Raw genomic sequence first — 6,000 nt, forward strand, 5'->3', positions numbered from 1 at the left:
GTCTGCACCAAAGAATCAAACTACATGACGGCCTTGCTCATCCCAGGTCCAAAAAGTCCTGGAAAGGATTTTGATTTGTTCATGGAGCCTCTTGTGGAAGAACTTCAACAGCTATGGAGGGGTGTTCTCACTCGAGACCTATATAGCAACCCACCAGCTGATTTCTTTCTGCGTGCTGTTACAATTTGGTGCTTCCATGATTATCCGGCTTTGGGCACTATGTCAGGGCGAACGACACATGGTTACAATGCATGTGTTCGCTGTGACAGGAATCCGCTGTCATACGCAATACTTAGCAAGATCTGTTACATTGGACACCGCTGTTTCCTTGCGAAGGACAAGCCGCATCCTAGAAAATACCGAAGACATGTGTTCAATGCAAAGCATGAAAACCGTGATGCGCCAAAGAGGCTCACCGCCGATGAGTTGCAAGTGAAATTAGAGAAGGTCAGGTATATTACACCAGGAAACCATCCTGGTAATGGTAGCGGGAAAAGGAAACGTGGCAGGTGCAAAAGAGAGATTATTTTTACCCGCAGGTCCACTTTGTGGGACTTGGAGTATTGGAAAGATTTGGATCTACGACATAATCTTGATGTGATGCACATCGAGAAAAATAAATGTGACAGCATTATTGGCACGCTTCTTAATATTGAAGGCAAGACGAAAGATACCTTAAAATCTAGGATTGATTTGACACACCTGAGTATCAGACAGGATTTGCAGGTGCAAGATGAAGGTAAACCATGGGATATGGCACCAGCTGTGTACGTCTTGAACAAGGTAAAAAGAAAAGAATTATGCAAGGTCATGTCACGTGTGAGATTCCCACATGGATTTGCTTCCAACCCTGAAAGGAGAGTCAGTGCAGATGGAAACAAGGTACAAGGGTTGAAAACTCATGACTGCCACGTCCTACTTCAAAGGGTTTTACCTGTTATCCTTAGAGGATTGGGCCGCCCTGACTTATACAGAGCAGTTGCAGAGTTGGGACAATTCTTCAGGGAACTCTGAAGTAGAAATATCAGGATAGATGCTTTGGAGCGTCTTAGAGACAAGATACCAACTATCCTATGCGACCTTGAGAAGATATATCCTCCAGCCCTCTTTGATGTGATGGTGCATTTGGCTGTTCATCTACCAGATGAGGCACTACTTAGAGGTCCAGTACAGTATGGCTGGATAGGCGGCTAGGCACTTTCAAGGGCTATGTTAGGAACAGAGCTAAACCAGAGGGTTCCATTGCAGAGGCCTACATTGCTACAGAAGCGTTGACATTCTGCTCAAAATACATTGAAACAGCTGATCAGCTTAGCAAAGAGGTGGATGAGGACAATCCCGGGCTCAATGTTTTCGATTATTCTGTTCGAGTTACAGGGAAGAATCGACAAGAGGACAAACCTAAAGATTTGGACAAAATGGTTTGGTATGTATTGAATAACTGTCCTGAGATACTACCTTATATCAAGTAAGTGCTAAGTACTGCAGCTTATACATCGTAATTTACTAAACTTGCAGCACATTCTTATATATTTAGATGTTTGACGTGATCACTATGTTGTGCAGCATCTACAAAAAGGAGTTACTGTTGCAAAATCCAAGAAACATTGACAAACTGGTTATGGCAGGGTTTGCGAAATGGTTCAAGAGCCATGTAAGCTTTTGAATTGCACTGTCAGTTTTTTAATATATTGAGTACATAAGATGATCAACTTGTCTATTTTCTAACCATAGGTTAAGAAGATGTGGGAGGATGGGCAGGCAGTTGATGATGCCCTTTACTCACTAGCAATGGGTCATGATACTCGGGTTAGACATTATGAATCTTGCGTTGTTGGAGATGTGCGCTACAACACCCTTGCACGAGACGAAGGCAAGAAGACACAAAATAGTGCCATCATGAGCACGGATACGTATGACAAAGAGATAACTGAAATGTATGCTAACATAACAGACATTGTTCAGTTGCAGTATATCTCCAGTTTCGAGGATCATCGATGTGTGGTTCTGTTGTGCTATCGTTGGTATAACCTATTTTCCAGGATCGCAAAACCCAGAGCTGATGATTATTTCAAATCCATCAATGTCAAGGCGGCGTACCAGACCAACGAGCCTTTTATTTTGGCAAATGAAGCAATACAGATATTTTTCTTGGAAGACACATTTGCGCGTAGCGATGACTGGAGAGTATTGCAAAAGTTTGAGCAGAGGAATTCATTTAATGAAGTTGCACAACAAGATGATGCTTACACTGCTCCTGATGTACAAGATAACACAAATGTTCCTAATATCTTTGAGAACCATCACGTCAATGACGCCGGCGAAAAGATTGCCTGTCGTGTTGTGGACATACAAGAGTTGATCAAGAAGAAGCCAATGTTCGAGGACGTTGAGGACGAAGAAGAAGATGACACCTTGGGGAATTATGATTCAGACTGATACACATGACGAAGATGTTGATGCTGCTGCTGCGGATGATGATTACATTGCTTTTGTCGTATTTGCCTGTCAAAAGACGTTTTTTATCTACTATGTGAAATTGTGATTTCTATGACAACTGAAACCCGATGAGCATGTTGTTTAGTATTTTCCTGTGAGAACATCACTTGTTATGTATGCTGATATGTATTTGGTGATTGTATGACGACTAAAACATGATGACATTGTTGTTTAGTTGTACTCATATTTGGCTGTGAAACTTGAATTTGATGGCACAGTTTGCTATTGGACTACAATTTGCTCGACGTCTTCGAATGAGAACAAAGCTGACCCGACAGGGCCTCTGCTAATTTATTTATTACCAAAAGGGCCTCTGCTATTTATTTATTTATGAGCAAAAGGGGATGCCCCCTGATTTCCGTTAATAGAAATCATTAGATGTTCACAACACTACGCCCAGCCTTCTACACAGGTTTCATTCATTACTAGTTTCAGCAAAGTGCTCATGTCATAGGCACTGAATACATCATGAGTGCTACATACACTGCAAATAAATAGACAATCATCCTACAAAGTACATCGATTTTGCCCATTATCTTCACAAGCTCTTTCATCTCCTCATTGCTGTCAAGGCCGTTCATCAGCTGTTGCTTGGCCATGATCAGAGGAACTGCATCTTTAACCTTCTGCTCTGCATCTTCCTCTTCTGGCGTTCCTTCAGTTACTTGTCCAACACCCCAACCTGCTGGTATTGGGATTCATCGGCTAACCAAATAATCAGCGTAGTTGCACTCCCCCACATCAGCAACTTCCCAGAAATACAAATCACACAAAATTTTCCTTTTCTGCACGAATAAAATTGGAAGATCATCAACCAAACTATTAAAAAAATCAGCAACTAAAAGCAGCAGAACAACACTTAAACATATTATTACCCCATGATTCGGGCATTTGTAGAAGACTCGGCCAGGGTTGAGGATTGTGGTTGAGATGCGACGGATGACTCTGCGTGATTTGCAGTAGTGGCACTACACCAACGGCAGCGGGTTGCGATGAGCAACCGGCTGTGGTGCGCGTGCCGGCGGGGGTGTGATGAGACCCACAGGCGATGGTACGGGTGGCGACTTGGCGCATATTTGGTTGTTTCCTGCTGAAGAGCAGGTGGACGAGCAACACGTAGACATGGTTGCTGCGGCCAGAGCTTCTGATGCTAGGCAGAGTAAGTAGAGAAGAGGAGAAGCAAACATTGGATATGTGCTACCTCTTGAGCACTGCGTTGGTTTTCCCTTGAAGAGGAAAGGGCGATGCAGTAAAGTAGCGTAAGTATTTCCCCTCAGTTTTTGAGAACCAAGGTATCAATCCAGTAGGAGACCACGCTCGAGTCCCACGCACCTACACAAACAAATAAGAACCTCGCAACCAACGCGATAAAGGGGTTGTCAATCCCTTCACGGTCACTTACGAGAGTGAGATCTGATAGAGATGATAAGATAATATTTTTGGTATTTTTATGGTAAAGAGTAAAAGTAAAGATTGCAAGGTAAACGGTAATAGAAATAGTTTGTTGACAGGAGATTAATATGATGGAAAATAGACCCGGGGGCCATAGGTTTCACTAGTGGCTTCTCTCAAGATAGCATAAGTATTACGGTGGGTGAACAAATTACTGTCGAGCAATTGATAGAATTGAGCATAGTTTTTTTTGACCTTGTGAATTGAGCATAGTTATGAGAATATCTAGGTATGATCATGTATATAGGCATCATGTCCGTGACAAGTAGACCGACTCCTGCCTGCATCTAGAGTATTAAGTTCATAAGAACAGAGTAACGCTTTAAGCAAGATGCCGTGATGTAGAGGGATAAACTCATGCAATATGATATAAAACGCATCTTTTTATCCTCGATGGCAACAATACAATACGTGTCGTTTCCCCTACTATCACTGGGATCGAGCACCGCAAGATTGAACCAAAAGCTAAGCACTTCTCCCATTGCAAGAAAGATCAATCTAGTAGGCCAAACCAAACTGATAATTCGAAGAGACTTGCAAAGATAACCAATCATACATAAAAGAATTTAGAGGAGATTCAAATATTGTTCATAGATAATCTTGATCATAAACCCACAATTCATCGGATCTCGACAAACACACCGCAAAAAGAAGAGTTACATCAAATAGATCTCCAAGAGAATCGAGTAGAACTGTGTATTGATATCCAAAGAGAGAGAAGAAGCCATCTAGCTAATAACTATGGACCCGAAAGTCTGAGGTAAACTACTCACACATCATCGGAGAGGCTATGGTGTTGATGTAGAAGCCCTCCGTGATCAATGCCCCCTCCGGCGGAGCGCCGGAAAAGGCCCCAAGATGGGATCTCACGGGTACAGAAGGTTGCGGTGGTGGAAATATGGTTTTGGCTCCATATCTGATGTTTCCAGGGTATATGAGTATATATAGGCAAAGGAGGTCGGTCAGGAGAGCTACGAGGGGCCCACGAGGGTGGAGGGCGCGCCCAGGGGGGTAGGCGTGCCCCCTGCCTCGTGTAACATCCCAAAATTCTAAATTTTGGAATGTTATATTAAATAGATAGATTTGATTGCTTGTTTGATTGACTGTGTGAAATTGAGTGAAATTCGAAACTTTTTGAAAGTTAAATGAGAGGGAATAAAAGGACTTTCCCAAACTTTCATTTTTTTCATTTTATGTTCTCCATGAATTCAAATTCTTTTCACCACAAAACCCTGGAGAGAAGATGACATGACTTCTTCCATTTATTTAAATGAAAAGGGGTCTTGAAAATATTTGAATTTCACTTGAAAATATTTCCAATTCTGAAACTTTATGCAACTCAATGATTTTCATGAGAGAAGATAAAATGACTTCTTCAAATTATATGAAATATGAGTTGGGAGTTTAAAAGGATCAAATTCAAAGTCCTTTTGGAAATTATTTTCAATTTGGAGTTATTTGGGTTTTATTCAAATTATTTTTCTCCAAAAATAAAATATACGGAAAATAGGGTAACATGATTCCCTACAATAGAAAATTGGAGACAAATTAATTTGAAATCATTTTGGTATTTTTAAAATGATTTTTAGTGGGTTTTATTGCACCAGAAGCACTCTTTGCTTTATTTGAATTTTTGAGGATTTTATTTGACGTTAGTAAAATGTTCATGCTGTAGGAAATATTTTTCTGAAAATTTTGATATAGTATATGCCTATATAATATTTTTTATTTGTTTTGTTGTATTTGTTTTTGATCGTCTGGAAAATCTTTATTAAAAAAAACTTCTTTCCCCGCGGGCCAACTGGGCCGAAGCCCAGCCAGCCGGCCCAGCCCAGCGCCGCGCCCCGCTCGTCCCCGAGCTCGGGACGGACTCCCGCACCCACACGGCGTCGCCGGCGCTGTACGCCGCCCGGACTCCCTCCGCCGCCTCTCCGTTGCCCCTCGCCCACGCCTCGTGCCTCCTCCCCTCCTTAAATAGCGGCCCCGGGCCCCGCCTCTCTCTCTGCCACGAGCGCCGCCGCCTGACACGGAGTCCGGCCGGGACTCCTC

This window comes from Triticum aestivum, chromosome 4D (assembly GCF_018294505.1).
Source record: "Triticum aestivum cultivar Chinese Spring chromosome 4D, IWGSC CS RefSeq v2.1, whole genome shotgun sequence".
NCBI lineage: Eukaryota > Viridiplantae > Streptophyta > Magnoliopsida > Poales > Poaceae > Triticum > Triticum aestivum.